The sequence below is a fragment of the Amia ocellicauda genome, chromosome 8 (assembly GCF_036373705.1).
Source record: "Amia ocellicauda isolate fAmiCal2 chromosome 8, fAmiCal2.hap1, whole genome shotgun sequence".
Lineage (NCBI taxonomy): Eukaryota > Metazoa > Chordata > Actinopteri > Amiiformes > Amiidae > Amia > Amia ocellicauda.
Genome location: NC_089857.1, coordinates 8,122,831 through 8,140,000, shown reverse-complemented (window position 1 = coordinate 8,140,000; position 17,170 = coordinate 8,122,831). Strand labels below are relative to the sequence as shown.

Sequence of the window (17,170 nt, the reverse complement as noted above, 5' to 3'; positions counted from 1 at the left end):
CAAAATGACAACAGGATGAATGCACACACTTGAAAATACAATACATGCAATGTTATGCATCATAGTGATGCAACCTCCTTTCAGTTTCATACTGCATGTCAATTGAAATCCTTACTGAAATGCACAGCATCTCAAGATTGCGCTTGACTGGCGTGTCAGGCACTCAATTACAGCTGTTTTATCAAGACAATGTGTTCGTTTTGTAATATATAGTTCCGGTCTGGTGTGGCACCCCAGCTAACGCACAACGTTGCCACAACGTTTCGTGTTAGCAGGGACTGTCTGCGGCGTGCTGGTGTGTCCCGGACTTTAGAGTAGAGAGACAGTTCAACTGCAAGTATGAGCGGCAGAAACGGATATTGCCTTCCCTTTAAGTAGAGCGTCAGGGACAGCCTCCCTGGCTTACGGCCATACTAGCCTTAATACGCCCGATCTCGTCTGATCTCGGAAGCTAAGCAGGCTCGGGCCTGGTCAGTACTTGGATGGGAGACCACCTGGGAATACCAGGTGCTGTAAGCTTTTGCATCTTTTACACACCAGAGGGCGACAAATCACGAGTTTTAACTTTGGATACACGCAATTTCATCATTATTTCAGATTTGACTTCCCCAAATACACAGGCATACAATAGATCTTGTTCTCCAACGTAAACGGTCCCTAGTAACTAGGGTACATTCGTAAATAAATTGAGCATCATGGCTAGAAGTGACTAAATGTTGCCTAATCTTTCTCATCGAGAAATGACACAATTACAGCAACACAAAAAGGAACTCCACCGGACAAAGTTCAGTGCTCACAAGGAGCCTCATTCAACACACACGGTTCCATTCCCATTCATGCAAAGCACGAAAGTGTAAAACTTGGGAACATACTTGAGAGCAAAGATCACATTCAATCTCATTCAAGGCACGGATGTGAATGCAACGGGATGAAATTACTGAAATGATGCCTGCCCTCGAACTGTGATGATGGACTACCCGACTCGCCAATAATATTGGGTTCTGGTGTATTGAAATACAGGAGCTGCTGGATTTGTGTGTTTTCTTACCCCCTCACCATAGTTTGTCAAATGTTTAAACAACTGAACTTATATTCAAGGTTTGTTTCTCTTCATATGTTTTACTGGTTTACATTTGTCTCAGCAACCTGTTGAATGATTCTTCTGCTTTCAAAACAAAATGACAACAGGATGAATGCACACACTTGAAAATACAATACATGCAATGTTATGCATCATAGTGATGCAACCTCCTTTCAGTTTCATACTGCATGTCAATTGAAATCCTTACTGAAATGCACACCTACTCAAGATTGCGCTTGACTGGCGTGTCAGGCACTCAATTACAGCTGTTTTATCAAGAGAATGTGTTCGTTTTGTAATATATAGTTCCGGTCTGGTGTGGCACCCCAGCTAACGCACAACGTTGCCACAATGTTGCCACAACGTGGCGTGTTAGCAGGGACTGTCTGCGGCGCGCTGGTGTGTCCCGGGCTTTAGAGTAGAGAGACAGTTCAACTGTAAGTATGAACAGCAGAAACGGATATTGCCTTCCCTTTAAGTAGAGCGTCAGGGACAGCCTTCCTGGCTTACGGCCATACTAGCCTGAATACGCCCGATCTCGTCCGATCTCGGAAGCTAAGCAGGCTCGGGCCTGGTCAGTACTTGGATGGGAGACCGCCTGGGAATACCAGGTGCTGTAGGCTTTGGCATCTTTTACACACCAGAGGGCGACAAATCACGAGTTTTAACTTTGGATACACGCAATTTCATCATTATTTCAGATTTGACTTCCCCAAATACACAGGCATACAATAGATCTTGTTCTCCAACGTAAACGGTCCCTAGTAACTAGGGTACATTCGTAAATAAATTGAGCATCATGGCTAGAAGTGACTAAATGTTGCCTAATCTTTCTCATCGAGAAATGACACAATTACAGCAACACAAAAAGGAACTCCACCGGACAAAGTTCAGTGCTCACAAGGAGCCTCATTCAACACACACGGTTCCATTCCCATTCATGCAAAGCACGAAAGTGTAAAACCTGGGAACATACTTGAGAGCAAAGATCACATTCAATCTCATTCAAGGCACGGATGTGAATGCAACGGGATGAAATTACTGAAATGATGCCTGCCCTCGAACTGTGATGATGGACTACCCGACTCGCCAATAATATTGGGTTCTGGTGTATTGAAATACAGGAGCTGCTGGATTTGTGTGTTTTCTTACCCCCTCACCATAGTTTGTCAAATGTTTAAACAACTGAACTTATATTCAAGGTTTGTTTCTCTTCATATGTTTTACTGGTTTACATTTGTCTCAGCAACCTGTTGAATGATTCTTCTGCTTTCAAAACAAAATGACAACAGGATGAATGCACACACTTGAAAATACAATACATGCAATGTTATGCATCATAGTGATGCAACCTCCTTTCAGTTTCATACTGCATGTCAATTGAAATCCTTACTGAAATGCACACCTTCTCAAGATTGCGCTTGACTGGCGTGTCAGGCACTCAATTACAGCTGTATTATCAAGACAATGTGTTCGTTTTGTAAAATATAGTTCCGGTCTGGTGTGGCACCCCAGCTAACGCACAACGTTGCCACAACGTTTCGTGTTAGCAGGGACTGTCTGCAGCGTGCTGGTGTGTCCCGGACTTTAGAGTAGAGAGACAGTTCAACTGCAAGTATGAGTGGCAGAAACGGATATTGCCTTCCCTTTAAGTAGAGGGTCAGGGACAGCCTCCCTGGCTTACGGCCATACTAGTCTGAATACGCCCGATCTCGTCCGATCTCGGAAGCTAAGCAGGTTCGGGCCTGGTTAGTACTTGGATGGGAGACCGCCTGGGAATACCAGGTGCTGTAAGCTTTTGCATCTTTTACACACCAGAGGGCGACAAATCACGAGTTTTAACTTTGGATACACGCAATTTCATCATTATTTCAGATTTGACTTCCCCAAATTCACAGGCATACAATAGATCTTGTTCTCCAACGTAAACGGTCCCTAGTAACTAGGGTACATTCGTAAATAAATTGAGCATCATGGCTAGAAGTGACTAAATGTTGCCTAATCTTTCTCATCGAGAAATGACACAATTACAGCAACACAAAAAGGAACTCCACCGGGCAATGTTCAGTGTTCACAAGGAGCCTCATTCAACACGCACGGTTCCATTCCCATTCATGCAAAGCACGAAAGTGTAAAACTTGGGAACATACTTGAGAGCAAAGATCACATTCAATCTCATTCAAGGCACGGATGTGAATGCAACGGGATGAAATTACTGAAATGATGCCTGCCCTCGAACTGTGATGATGGACTACCCGACTCGCCAATAATATTGGGTTCTGGTGTATTGAAATACAGGAGCTGCTGGATTTGTGTGTTTTCTTACCCCCTCACCATAGTTTGTCAAATGTTTAAACAACTGAACTTATATTCAAGGTTTGTTTCTCTTCATATGTTTTACTGGTTTACATTTGTCTCAGCAACCTGTTGAATGATTCTTCTGCTTTCAAAACAAAATGACAACAGGATGAATGCACACACTTGAAAATATAATACATGCAATGTTATGCATCATAGTGATGCAACCTCCTTTCAGTTTCATACTGCATGTCAATTGAAATCCTTACTGAAATGCACACCTTCTCAAGATTGCGCTTGACTGGCGTGTCAGGCACTCAATTACAGCTGTTTTATCAAGACAATGTGTTTGTTTTGTAAAATATAGTTCCGGTCTGGTGTGGCACCCCAGCTAACGCACAACGTTGCCACAACGTTGCCACAACGTTTCTTGTTAGCAGGGACTGTCTGCGGCGCGCTGGTGTGTCCCGGACTTTAGAGTAGAGAGACAGTTCATTTGCAAGTATGAGCGGCAGAAACGGATATTGCCTTCCCTTTAAGTAGAGCGTCAGGGACAGCCTCCCTGGCTTACGGCCATACTAGCCTGAATACGCCTGATCTCGGAAGCTAAGCAGGCTCGGGCCTGGTCAGTACTTGGATGGGAGACTGCCTGGGATTACCAGGTGCTGTAAGCTTTTGCATCTTTTACACACCAGAGGGCGACAAATCACGAGTTTTAACTTTGGATACACGCAATTTCATCATTATTTCAGATTTGACTTCCCCAAATACACAGGCATACAATAGATCTTGTTCTCCAACGTAAACGGTCCCTAGTAACTAGGGTACATTCGTAAATAAATTGAGCATCATGGCTAGAAGTGACTAAATGTTGCCTAATCTTTCTCATCGAGAAATGACACAATTACAGCAACACAAAAAGGAACTCCACCGGACAAAGTTCAGTGCTCACAAGGAGCCTCATTCAACACACACGGTTCCATTCCCATTCATGCAAAGCACGAAAGTGTAAAACTTGGGAACATACTTGAGAGCAAAGATCACATTCAATCTCATTCAAGGCACGGATGTGAATGCAACGGGATGAAATTACTGAAATGATGCCTGCCCTCGAACTGTGATGATGGACTACCCGACTCGCCAATAATATTGGGTTCTGGTGTATTGAAATACAGGAGCTGCTGGATTTGTGTGTTTTCTTACCCCCTCACCATAGTTTGTCAAATGTTTAAACAACTGAACTTATATTCAAGGTTTGTTTCTCTTCATATGTTTTACTGGTTTACATTTGTCTCATCAACCTGTTGAATGATTCTTCTGCTTTCAAAACAAAATGACAACAGGATGAATGCACACACTTGAAAATACAATACATGCAATGTTATGCATCATAGTGATGCAACCTCCTTTCAGTTTCATACTGCATGTCAATTGAAATCCTTACTGAAATGCACACCTTCTCAAGATTGCGCTTGACTGGCGTGTCAGGCACTCAATTACAGCTGTATTATCAAGACAATGTGTTCGTTTTGTAAAATATAGTTCCGGTCTGGTGTGGCACCCCAGCTAACGCACAACGTTGCCACAACGTTTCGTGTTAGCAGGGACTGTCTGCGGCGCGCTGGTGTGTCCCGGACTTTAGAGTAGAGAGACAGTTCAACTGCAAGTATGAGCGGCAGAAACGGATATTGCCTTCCCTTTAAGTAGAGCGTCAGGGACAGCCTCCCTGGCTTACGGCCATACTAGCCTGAATACGCCCGATCTCGTCCGATCTCGGAAGCTAAGCAGGCTCGGGCCTGGTCAGTACTTGGATGGTAGACCGCCTGGGAATACCAGGTGCTGTAAGCTTTTGCATCTTTTACACACCAGAGGGCGACAAATCACGAGTTTTAACTTTGGATACACGCAATTTCATCATTATTTCAGATTTGACTTCCCCAAATACACAGGCATACAATAGATCTTGTTCTCCAACGTAAACGGTCCCTAGTAACTAGGGTACATTCGTAAATAAATTGAGCATCATGGCTAGAAGTGACTAAATGTTGCCTAATCTTTCTCATCGAGAAATGACACAATCACAGCAACACAAAAAGGAACTCCACCGGACAAAGTTCAGTGCTCACAAGGAGCCTCATTCAACACACACGGTTCCATTCCCATTCATGCAAAGCACGAAAGTGTAAAACTTGGGAACATACTTGAGAGCAAAGATCACATTCAATCTCATTCAAGGCACGGATGTGAATGCAACGGGATGAAATTACTGAAATGATGCCTGCCCTCGAACTGTGATGATGGACTACCCGACTCGCCAATAATATTGGGTTCTGGTGTATTGAAATACAGGAGCTGCTGGATTTGTGTGTTTTCTTACCCCCTCACCATAGTTTGTCAAATGTTTAAACAACTGAACTTATATTCAAGGTTTGATTCTCTTCATATGTTTTACTGGTTTACATTTGTCTCAGCAACCTGTTGAATGATTCTTCTGCTTTCAAAACAAAATGACAACAGGATGAATGCACACACTTGAAAATACAATACATGCAATGTTATGCATCATAGTGATGCAACCTCCTTTCAGTTTCATACTGCATGTCAATTGAAATCCTTACTGAAATGCACACCTTCTCAAGATTGCGCTTGACTGGCGTGTCAGGCACTCAATTACAGCTGTTTTATCAAGACAATGTGTTCGTTTTGTAATATATAGTTCCGGTCTGGTGTGGCACCCCAGCTAACGCACGACGTTGCCACAATGTTGCCACAACGTGGCGTGTTAGCAGGGACTGTCTGCGGCGCGCTGGTGTGTCCCAGGCTTTAGAGAAGAGAGACAGTTCAACTGTAAGTATGAACGGCAGAAACGGATATTGCCTTCCCTTTAAGTAGAGCGTCAGGGACAGCCTTCCTGGCTTACGGCCCTACTAGCCTGAATACGCCCGATCTCGTCCGATCTCGGAAGCTAAGCAGGCTCGTTCCTGGTCAGTACTTGCATGGGAGACCGCCTGGGAATACCAGGTGCTGTAAGCTTTTGCATCTTTTACACACCAGAGGGCGACAAATCACGAGTTTTAACTTTGGATACACGCAATTTCATCATTATTTCAGATTTGACTTCCCCAAATACACAGGCATACAATAGATCTTGTTCTCCAACGTAAACGGTCCCTAGTAACTAGGGTACATTCGTAAATAAATTGAGCATCATGGCTAGAAGTGACTAAATGTTGCCTAATCTTTCTCATCGAGAAATGACACAATTACAGCAACACAAAAAGGAACTCCACCGGACAAAGTTCAGTGCTCACAAGGAGCCTCATTCAACACACACGGTTCCATTCCCATTCATGCAAAGCACGAAAGTGTAAAACTTGGGAACATACTTGAGAGCAAAGATCACATTCAATCTCATTCAAGGCACGGATGTGAATGCAACGGGATGAAATTACTGAAATGATGCCTGCCCTCGAACTGTGATGATGGACTACCCGACTCGCCAATAATATTGGGTTCTGGTGAATTGAAATACAGGAGCTGCTGGATTTGTGTGTTTTCTTACCCCCTCACCATAGTTTGTCAAATGTTTAAACAACTGAACTTATATTCAAGGTTTGTTTCTCTTCATATGTTTTACTGGTTTACATTTGTCTCAGCAACCTCAGCAAGAATGATTCTTCTGCTTTCAAAACAAAATGACAACAGGATGAATGCACACACTTGAAAATACAATACATGCAATGTTATGCATCATAGTGATGCAACCTCCTTTCAGTTTCATACTGCATGTCATTTGAAATCCTTATTGAAATGCACACCTTCTCAAGATTGCGCTTGACTGGCGTGTCAGGCACTCAATTACAGCTGTATTATCAAGACAATGTGTTCGTTTTGTAAAATATAGTTCCGGTCTGGTGTGGCACCCCAGCTAACGCACAACGTTGCCACAACGTTTCGTGTTAGCAGGGACTGTCTGCGGCGCGCTGGTGTGTCCCGGACTTTAGAGTAGAGAGACAGTTCAACTGCAAGTATGAGCAGCAGAAACGGATATTGCCTTCCCTTTAAGTAGAGCGTCAGGGACAGCCTCCCTGGCTTACGGCCATACTAGCCTGAATACGCCAGATCTCGTCCGATCTCGGAAGCTAAGCAGGCTAGGGCCTGGTCAGTACTTGGATGGGAGACCGCCTGGGAATACCAGGTGCTGTAAGCTTTTGCATCTTTTACACACCAGAGGGCGACAAATCACGAGTTTTAACTTTGGATACACGCAATTTCATCATTATTTCAGATTTGACTTCCCCAAATACACAGGCATACAATAGATCTTGTTCTCCAACGTAAACGGTCCCTAGTAACTAGGGTACATTCGTAAATAAATTGAGCATCATGGCTAGAAGTGACTAAATGTTGCCTAATCTTTCTCATCGAGAAATGACACAATTACAGCAACACAAAAAGGAACTCCACCGGACAAAGTTCAGTGCTCACAAGGAGCCTCATTCAACACACACGGTTCCATTCCCATTCATGCAAAGCACGAAAGTGTAAAACTTGGGAACATACTTGAGAGCAAAGATCACATTCAATCTCAATCAAGGCACGGATGTGAATGCAACGGGATGAAATTACTGAAATGATGCCTGCCCTCGAACTGTGATGATGGACTACCCGACTCGCCAATAATATTGGGTTCTGGTGTATTGAAATACAGGAGCTGCTGGATTTGTGTGTTTTCTTACCCCCTCACCATAGTTTGTCAAATGTTTAAACAACTGAACTTATATTCAAGGTTTGTTTCTCTTCATATGTTTTACTGGTTTACATTTGTCTCAGCAACCTGTTGAATGATTCTTCTGCTTTCAAAGCAAAATGACAACAGGATGAATGCACACACTTGAAAATACAATACATGCAATGTTATGCATCATAGTGATGCAACCTCCTTTCAGTTTCATACTGCATGTCAATTGAAATCCTTACTGAGATGCACACCTTCTCAAGATTGCGCTTGACAGGCGTGTCAGGAACTCAATTACAGCTGTTTTATCAAGACAATGTGTTCGTTTTGTAAAATATAGTTCCGGTCTGGAGTGGCACCCCAGCTAACGCACAACGTTGCCACAACGTTTCGTGTTAGCAGGGACTGTCTGCGGCGCGCTGGTGTGTCCCGGACTTTAGAGTAGAGAGACAGTTCAACAGCAAGTATGAGCGACAGAAACGGATATTGCCTTCCCTTTAAGTAGAGCGTCAGGGACAGCTTCCCTGGCTTACGGCCATACTAGCCTGAATACGCCCGATCTCGTCCGATCTTGGAAGCTAAGCAGGCTCGGGCCTGGTCAGTACTTGGATGGGAGACCGCCTGGGAATACCAGGTGCTGTAAGTTTTTGCATCTTTTACACACCAGAGGGCAACAAATCACGAGTTTTAACTTTGGATACACGCAATTTCATCATTATTTCAGATTTGACTTCCCCAAATACACAGGCATACAATAGATCTTGTTCTCCAACGTAAACGGTCCCTAGTAACTAGGGTACATTCGTAAATAAATTGAGCATCATGGCTAGAAGTGACTAAATGTTGCCTAATCTTTCTCATCGAGAATTGACACAATTACAGCAACACAAAAAGGAACTCCACCGGACAAAGTTCAGTGCTCACAAGGAGCCTCATTCAACACACACGGTTCCATTCCCATTCATGCAAAGCACGAAAGTGTAAAACTTGGGAACATACTTGAGAGCAAAGATCACATTCAATCTCATTCAAGGCACGGATGTGAATGCAACGGGATGAAATTACTGAAATGATGCCTGCCCTCGAACTGTGATGATGGACTACCCGACTCGCCAATAATATTGGGTTCTGGTGTATTGAAATACAGGAGCTGCTGGATTTGTGTGTTTTCTTACCCCCTCACCATAGTTTGTCAAATGTTTAAACAACTGAACTTATATTCAAGGTTTGTTTCTCTTCATATGTTTTACTGGTTTACATTTGTCTCAGCAACCTGTTGAATGATTCTTCTGCTTTCAAAACAAAATGACAACAGGATGAATGCACACACTTGAAAATACAATACATGCAATGTTATGCATCATAGTGATGCAACCTCCTTTCAGTTTCATACTGCATGTCAATTGAAATCCTTTTTAAAATGCACACCTTCTCAAGATTGCGCTTTACTGGCGTGTCAGGAACTCAATTACAGCTGTATTATCAAGACAATGTGTTCGTTTTGTAAAATATAGTTCCGGTCTGGTGTGGCACCCCAGCTAACGCACAACGTTGCCACAACGTTTCGTGTTAGCAGGGACTGTCTGCGGCGCGCTGGTGTGTCCCGGACTTTAGAGTAGAGAGACAGTTCAACAGCAAGTATGAGCGACAGAAACGGATATTGCCTTCCCTTTAAGTAGAGCGTCAGGGACAGCTTCCCTGGCTTACGGCCATACTAGCCTGAATACGCCCGATCTCGTCCGATCTTGGAAGCTAAGCAGGCTCGGGCCTGGTCAGTACTTGGATGGGAGACCGCCTGGGAATACCAGGTGCTGTAAGTTTTTGCATCTTTTACACACCAGAGGGCAACAAATCACGAGTTTTAACTTTGGATACACGCAATTTCATCATTATTTCAGATTTGACTTCCCCAAATACACAGGCATACAATAGATCTTGTTCTCCAACGTAAACGGTCCCTAGTAACTAGGGTACATTCGTAAATAAATTGAGCATCATGGCTAGAAGTGACTAAATGTTGCCTAATCTTTCTCATCGAGAAATGACACAATTACAGCAACACAGAAAGGAACTCCACCGGACAAAGTTCAGTGCTCACAAGGAGCCTCATTCAACACACACGGTTCCATTCCCATTCATGCAAAGCACGAAAGTGTAAAACTTGGGAACATACTTGAGAGCAAAGATCACATTCAATCTCATTCAAGGCACGGATGTGAATGCAACGGGATGAAATTACTGAAATGATGCCTGCCCTCGAACTGTGATGATGGACTACCCGACTCGCCAATAATATTGGGTTCTGGTGTATTGAAATACAGGAGCTGCTGGATTTGTGTGTTTTCTTACCCCCTCACCATAGTTTGTCAAATGTTTATACAACTGAACTTATATTCAAGGTTTGTTTCTCTTCATATGTTTTACTGGTTTACATTTGTCTCATCAACCTGTTGAATGATTCTTCTGCTTTCAAAACAAAATGACAACAGGATGAATGCACACACTTGAAAATACAATACATGCAATGTTATGCATCATAGTGATGCAACCTCCTTTCAGTTTTATACTGCATGTCAATTGAAATCCTTACTGAAATGCACACCTTCTCAAGATTGCGCTTGACTGGCGTGTCAGGCACTCAATTACAGCTGTTTTATCAAGACAATGTGTTCGTTTTGTAAAATATAGTTCCGGTCTGGTGTGGCACCCCAGCTAACGCACAACGTTGCCACAACTTTTCGTGTTAGCAGGGACTGTCTGCGGTGCGCTGGTGTGTCCCGGACTTTAGAGTAGAGAGACAGTTCAACTGCAAGTATGAGCGGCAGAAACGGATATTGCCTTCCCTTTAAGTAGAGCGTCAGGGACAGCTTCCCCTGCTTACGGCCATACTAGCCTGAATACGCCCGATCTCGTCCGATCTCGGAAGCTAAGCAGGCTCCGGCCTGGTCAGTACTTGGATGGGAGACCGCATGGGAATACCAGGTGCTGTAAGCTTTTGCATCTTTTACACACCAGAGGGCGACAAATCACGAGTTTTAACTTTGGATACACGCAATTTCATCATTATTTCAGATTTGACTTCCCCAAATACACAGGCATACAATAGATCTTGTTCTCCAACGTAAACGGTCCCTAGTAACTAGGGTACATTCGTAAATAAATTGAGCATCATGGCTAGAAGTGACTAAATGTTGCCTAATCTTTCTCATCGAGAAATGACACAATTACAGCAACACAAAAAGGAACTCCACCGGACAAAGTTCAGTGTTCACAAGGAGCCTCATTCAACACACACGGTTCCATTCCCATTCATGCAAAGCACGAAAGTGTAAAACTTGGGAACATACTTGAGAGCAAAGATCACATTCAATCTCATTCAAGGCACGGATGTGAATGCAACGGGATGAAATTACTGAAATGATGCCTGCCCTCGAACTGTGATGATGGACTACCCGACTCGCCAATAATATTGGGTTCTGGTGTATTGAAATACAGGAGCTGCTGGATTTGTGTGTTTTCTTACCCCCTCACCATAGTTTGTCAAATGTTTAAACAACTGAACTTATATTCAAGGTTTGTTTCTCTTCATATGTTTTACTGGTTTACATTTGTCTCAGCAACCTGTTGAATGATTCTTCTGCTTTCAAAACAAAATGACAACAGGATGAATGCACACACTTGAAAATACAATACATGCAATGTTATGCATCATAGTGATGCAACCTCCTTTCAGTTTCATACTGCATGTCAATTGAAATCCTTACTGAAATGCACACCTTCTCAAGATTGCGCTTGACTGGCGTGTCAGGCACTCAATTACAGCTGTTTTATCAAGACAATGTGTTCGTTTTGTAAAATACAGTTACGGTCTGGTGTGGCACCCCAGCTAACGCACAACGTTGCCACAACGTTTCGTGTTAGCAGGGACTGTCTGCGGCGCGCTGGTGTGTCCCGGACTTTAGAGTAGAGAGACAGTTCAACTGCAAGTATGAGCGGCAGAAACGGATATTGCCTTCCCTTTAAGTAGAGCATCAGGGACAGCCTCCCAGGCTTACGGCCATACTAGCCTGAATACGCCCGATCTCGTCCGATCTCGGAAGCTAAGCAGGCTCCGCCCTGGTCAGTACTTGGATGGGAGACTGCCTGGGAATACCAGGTACTGTAAGCTTTTGCATCTTTTACACACCAGAGGGCGACAAATCACGAGTTTTAACTTTGGATACACGCAATTTCTTCATTATTTCAGATTTGACTTCCCCAAATACACAGGCATACAATAGATCTTGTTCTCCAACGTAAACGGTCCCTAGTAACTAGGGTACATTCGTAAATAAATTGAGCATCATGGCTAGAAGTGACTAAATGTTGCCTAATCTTTCTCATCGAGAAATGACACAATTACAGCAACACAAAAAGGAACTCCACTGGACAAAGTTCAGTGCTCACAAGGAGCCTCATTCAACACACACGGTTCCATTCCCATTCATGCAAAGCACGAAAGTGTAAAACTTGGGAACATACTTGAGAGCAAAGATCACATTCAATCTCATTCAAGGCACGGATGTGAATGCAACGGGATGAAATTACTGAAATGATGCCTGCCCTCGAACTGTGATGATGGACTACCCGACTCGCCAATAATATTGGGTTCTGGTGTATTGAAATACAGGAGCTGCTGGATTTGTGTGTTTTCTTACCCCCTCACCATAGTTTGTCAAATGTTTATACAACTGAACTTATATTCAAGGTTTGTTTCTCTTCATATGTTTTACTGGTTTACATTTGTCTCAGCAACCTGTTGAATGATTCTTCTGCTTTCAAAACAAAATGACAACAGGATGAATGCACACACTTGAAAATACAATACATGCAATGTTATGCATCATAGTGATGCAACCTCCTTTCAGTTTCATACTGCATGTCAATTGAAATCCTTACTGAAATGCACACCTTCTCAAGATTGCGCTTGACTGGCGTGTCAGGCACTCAATTACAGCTGTTTTATCAAGACAATGTGTTCGTTTTGTAAAATATAGTTCCGGTCTGGTGTGGCACCCCAGCTAACGCACAACGTTGCCACAACGTTTCGTGTTAGCAGGGACTGTCTGCGGCGCGCTGGTGTGTCCCGGACTTTAGAGTAGAGAGACAGTTCAACTGCAAGTATGAGCGGCAGAAACGGATATTGCCTTCCCTTTAAGTAGAGCGTCAGGGACAGCTTCCCCGGCTTACGGCCATACTAGCCTGAATACGCCCGATCTCGTCCGATCTCGGAAGCTAAGCAGGCTCGGGCCTGGTCAGTACTTGGATGGGAGACCGCCTGGGAATACCAGGTGCTGTAAGCTTTTGCATCTTTTACACACCAGAGGGCGACAAATCACGAGTTTTAACTTTGGATACACGCAATTTCATCATTATTTCAGATTTGACTTCCCCAAATACACAGGCATACAATAGATCTTGTTCTCCAACGTAAACGGTCCCTAGTAACTAGGGTACATTCGTAAATAAATTGAGCATCATGGCTAGAAGTGACTAAATGTTGCCTAATCTTTCTCATCGAGAAATGACACAATTACAGCAACACAAAAAGGAACTCCACCGGACAAAGTTCAGTGCTCACAAGAAGCCTCATTCAACACACACGGTTCCATTCCCATTCATGCAAAGCACGAAAGTGTAAAACTTGGGAACATACTTGAGAGCAAAGATCACATTCAATCTCATTCAAGTCACGGATGTGAATGCAACGGGATGAAATTACTGAAATGATGCCTGCCCTCGAACTGTGATGATGGACTACCCGACTCGCCAATAATATTGGGTTCTGGTGTATTGAAATACAGGAGCTGCTGGATTTGTGTGTTTTCTTACCCCCTCACCATAGTTTGTCAAATGTTTAAACAACTGAACTTATATTCAAGGTTTGTTTCTCTTCATATGTTTTACTGGTTTACATTTGTCTCAGCAACCTGTTGAATGATTCTTCTGCTTTCAAAACAAAATGACAACAGGATGAATGCACACACTTGAAAATACAATACATGCAATGTTATGCATCATAGTGATGCAACCTCCTTTCAGTTTCATACTGCATGTCAATTGAAATCCTTACTGAAATGCACACCTTCTCAAGATTGCGCTTGACTGGCGTGTCAGGCACTCAATTACAGCTGTATTATCAAGACAATGTGTTCGTTTTGTAAAATATAGTTCCGGTCTGGTGTGGCACCCCAGTTAACGCACAACGTTGCCACAACGTTTCGTGTTAGCAGGGACTGTCTGCGGCGCGCTGGTGTGTCCCGGACTTTAGAGTAGAGAGACAGTTCAACTGCAAGTATGAGCGGCAGAAACGGATATTGCCTTCCCTTTAAGTAGAGCATCAGGGACAGCCTCCCCGGCTTACGGCCATACTAGCCTGAATACGCCCGATCTCGTCCGATCTCGGAAGCTAAGCAGGCTCCGGCCTGGTCAGTACTTGGATGGGAGACCGCCTGGGAATACCAGGTGCTGTAAGCTTTTGCATCTTTTACACACCAGAGGGCGACAAATCACGAGTTTTAACTTTGGATACACGCAATTTCATCATTATTTCAGATTTGACTTCCCCAAATACACAGGCATACAATAGATCTTGTTCTCCAATGTAAACGGTCCCTAGTAACTAGGGTACATTCGTAAATAAATTGAGCATCATGGCTAGAAGTGACTAAATGTTGCCTAATCTTTCTCATCGAGAAATGACACAATTACAGCAACACAAAAAGGAACTCCACCGGACAAAGTTCAGTGCTCACAAGGAGCCTCATTCAACACACACGGTTCCATTCCCATTCATGCAAAGCACGAAAGTGTAAAACCTGGGAACATACTTGAGAGCAAAGATCACATTCAATCTCATTCAAGGCACGGATGTGAATGCAACGGGATGAAATTACTGAAATGATGCCTGCCCTCGAACTGTGATGATGGACTACCCGACTCGCCAATAATATTGGGTTCTGGTGTATTGAAATACAGGAGCTGCTGGATTTGTGTGTTTTCTTACCCCCTCACCATAGTTTGTCAAATGTTTAAACAACTGAACTTATATTCAAGGTTTGTTTCTCTTCATATGTTTTACTGGTTTACATTTGTCTCAGCAACCTGTTGAATGATTCTTCTGCTTTCAAAACAAAATGACAACAGGATGAATGCACACACTTGAAAATACAATACATGCAATGTTATGCATCATAGTGATGCAACCTCCTTTCAGTTTCATACTGCATGTCAATTGAAATCCTTACTGAAATGCACACCTTCTCAAGATTGCGCTTGACGGGCGTGTCAGGCACTCAATTACAGCTGTTTTATCAAGACAATGTGTTCGTTTTGTAATATATAGTTCCGGTCTGGTGTGGCACCCCAGCTAACGCACAACGTTGCCACAATGTTGCCACAACGTGGCGTGTTAGCAGGGACTGTCTGCGGCGCGCTGGTGTGTCCCGGGCTTTAGAGTAGAGAGACAGTTCAACTGTAAGTATGAACGGCAGAAACGGATATTGCCTTCCCTTTAAGTAGAGCGTCAGGGACAGCCTCACTGGCTTACGGCCATACTAGCCTGAATACGCCCGATCTCGTCCGATCTCGGAAGCTAAGCAGGCTCGGGCCTGGTCAGTACTTGGATGGGAGACCGCCTGGGAATACCTGGTGCTGTAAGCTTTTGCATCTTTTACACACCAGAGGGCGACAAATCACGAGTTTTAACTTTGGATACACGCAATTTCATCATTATTTCAGATTTGACTTCCCCAAATACACAGGCATACAATAGATCTTGTTCTCCAACGTAAACGGTCCCTAGTAACTAGGGTACATTCGTAAATAAATTGAGCATCATGGCTAGAAGTGACTAAATGTTGCCTAATCTTTCTCATCGAGAAATGACACAATTACAGCAACACAAAAAGGAACTCCACCGGACAAAGTTCAGTGCTCACAAGGAGCCTCATTCAACACACACGGTTCCATTCCCATTCATGCAAAGCACGAAAGTGTAAAACTTGGGAACATACTTGAGAGCAAAGATCACATTCAATCTCATTCAAGGCACGGATGTGAATGCAACGGGATGAAATTACTGAAATGATGCCTGCCCTCGAACTGTGATGATGGACTACCCGACTCGCCAATAATATTGGGTTCTGGTGTATTGAAATACAGGAGCTGCTGGATTTGTGTGTTTTCTTACCCCCTCACCATAGTTTGTCAAATGTTTAAACAACTGAACTTATACTCAAGGTATGTTTCTCTTCATATGTTTTACTGGTTTACATTTGTCTCAGCAACCTGTTGAATGATTCTTCTGCTTTCAAAACAAAATGACAACAGGATGAATGCACACACTTGAAAATACAATACATGCAATGTTATGCATCATAGTGATGCAACCTCCTTTCAGTTTCATACTGCATGTCAATTGAAATCCTTACTGAAATGCACACCTTCTCAAGATTGCGCTTGACTGGCATGTCAGGCACTCAATTACAGCTGTATTATCAAGACAATGTGTTCGTTTTGTAAAATATAGTTCCGGTCTGGTGTGGCACCCCAGCTAACGCACAACGTTGCCACAACGTTTCGTGTTAGCAGGGACTGTCTGCGGCGCGCTGGTGTGTCCCGGACTTTAGAGTAGAGAGACAGTTCAACTGCAAGTATGAGCGGCAGAAACGGATATTGCCTTCCCTTTAAGTAGAGCGTCAGGGACAGCTTCCCTGGCTTACGGCCATACTAGCCTGAATACGCCCGATCTCGTCCGATCTCGGAACCTAAGCAGGCTCGGGCCTGGTCAGTACTTGGATGGGAGACCGCCTGGGAATACCAGGTGCTGTAAGCTTTTGCATCTTTTACACACCAGAGGGCGACAAATCACGAGTTTTAACTTTGGATACACGCAATTTCATCATTATTTCAGATTTGACTTCCCCAAATACACAGGCATACAATAGATCTTGTTCTCCAACGTAAACGGTCCCTAGTAACTAGGGTACATTCGTAAATAAATTGAGCATCAT

General features: G+C 43.5%; 14 non-coding genes and 1 pseudogene across 14 annotated transcripts; all 15 read left to right on the top strand.

The window, feature by feature from the left end:
* The first annotated feature begins 400 nt into the window (after positions 1-400).
* Positions 401-519, top strand: LOC136756239 (5S ribosomal RNA). The gene has a single exon (XR_010818336.1). It is a non-coding gene; the product is annotated as a 5S ribosomal RNA (ribosomal RNA).
* Positions 520-1,585: 1,066 nt separating this feature from the next.
* On the top strand, positions 1,586-1,704 carry LOC136756020 (5S ribosomal RNA). Its single transcript, XR_010818126.1, has one exon. It is a non-coding gene; the product is annotated as a 5S ribosomal RNA (ribosomal RNA).
* A 1,055-nt stretch (positions 1,705-2,759) lies between these two features.
* On the top strand, positions 2,760-2,878 carry LOC136756318 (5S ribosomal RNA). The gene has a single exon (XR_010818409.1). It is a non-coding gene; the product is annotated as a 5S ribosomal RNA (ribosomal RNA).
* A 1,066-nt stretch (positions 2,879-3,944) lies between these two features.
* LOC136757761 (uncharacterized) lies at positions 3,945-4,053 on the top strand (annotated as a pseudogene).
* Positions 4,054-5,108: 1,055 nt separating this feature from the next.
* Positions 5,109-5,227, top strand: LOC136756377 (5S ribosomal RNA). Its single transcript, XR_010818465.1, has one exon. It is a non-coding gene; the product is annotated as a 5S ribosomal RNA (ribosomal RNA).
* Positions 5,228-6,293: 1,066 nt separating this feature from the next.
* On the top strand, positions 6,294-6,412 carry LOC136757556 (5S ribosomal RNA). The gene has a single exon (XR_010819548.1). It is a non-coding gene; the product is annotated as a 5S ribosomal RNA (ribosomal RNA).
* A 1,058-nt stretch (positions 6,413-7,470) lies between these two features.
* LOC136756545 (5S ribosomal RNA) lies at positions 7,471-7,589 on the top strand. Its single transcript, XR_010818622.1, has one exon. It is a non-coding gene; the product is annotated as a 5S ribosomal RNA (ribosomal RNA).
* A 1,055-nt stretch (positions 7,590-8,644) lies between these two features.
* On the top strand, positions 8,645-8,763 carry LOC136756908 (5S ribosomal RNA). The gene has a single exon (XR_010818960.1). It is a non-coding gene; the product is annotated as a 5S ribosomal RNA (ribosomal RNA).
* A 1,055-nt stretch (positions 8,764-9,818) lies between these two features.
* Positions 9,819-9,937, top strand: LOC136756907 (5S ribosomal RNA). The gene has a single exon (XR_010818959.1). It is a non-coding gene; the product is annotated as a 5S ribosomal RNA (ribosomal RNA).
* A 1,055-nt stretch (positions 9,938-10,992) lies between these two features.
* LOC136756577 (5S ribosomal RNA) lies at positions 10,993-11,111 on the top strand. Its single transcript, XR_010818652.1, has one exon. It is a non-coding gene; the product is annotated as a 5S ribosomal RNA (ribosomal RNA).
* A 1,055-nt stretch (positions 11,112-12,166) lies between these two features.
* On the top strand, positions 12,167-12,285 carry LOC136757493 (5S ribosomal RNA). Its single transcript, XR_010819510.1, has one exon. It is a non-coding gene; the product is annotated as a 5S ribosomal RNA (ribosomal RNA).
* Positions 12,286-13,340: 1,055 nt separating this feature from the next.
* LOC136757859 (5S ribosomal RNA) lies at positions 13,341-13,459 on the top strand. The gene has a single exon (XR_010819675.1). It is a non-coding gene; the product is annotated as a 5S ribosomal RNA (ribosomal RNA).
* A 1,055-nt stretch (positions 13,460-14,514) lies between these two features.
* LOC136756460 (5S ribosomal RNA) lies at positions 14,515-14,633 on the top strand. The gene has a single exon (XR_010818543.1). It is a non-coding gene; the product is annotated as a 5S ribosomal RNA (ribosomal RNA).
* Positions 14,634-15,699: 1,066 nt separating this feature from the next.
* LOC136755864 (5S ribosomal RNA) lies at positions 15,700-15,818 on the top strand. The gene has a single exon (XR_010817974.1). It is a non-coding gene; the product is annotated as a 5S ribosomal RNA (ribosomal RNA).
* Positions 15,819-16,873: 1,055 nt separating this feature from the next.
* LOC136756881 (5S ribosomal RNA) lies at positions 16,874-16,992 on the top strand. The gene has a single exon (XR_010818935.1). It is a non-coding gene; the product is annotated as a 5S ribosomal RNA (ribosomal RNA).
* Positions 16,993-17,170: the final 178 nt, after the last annotated feature.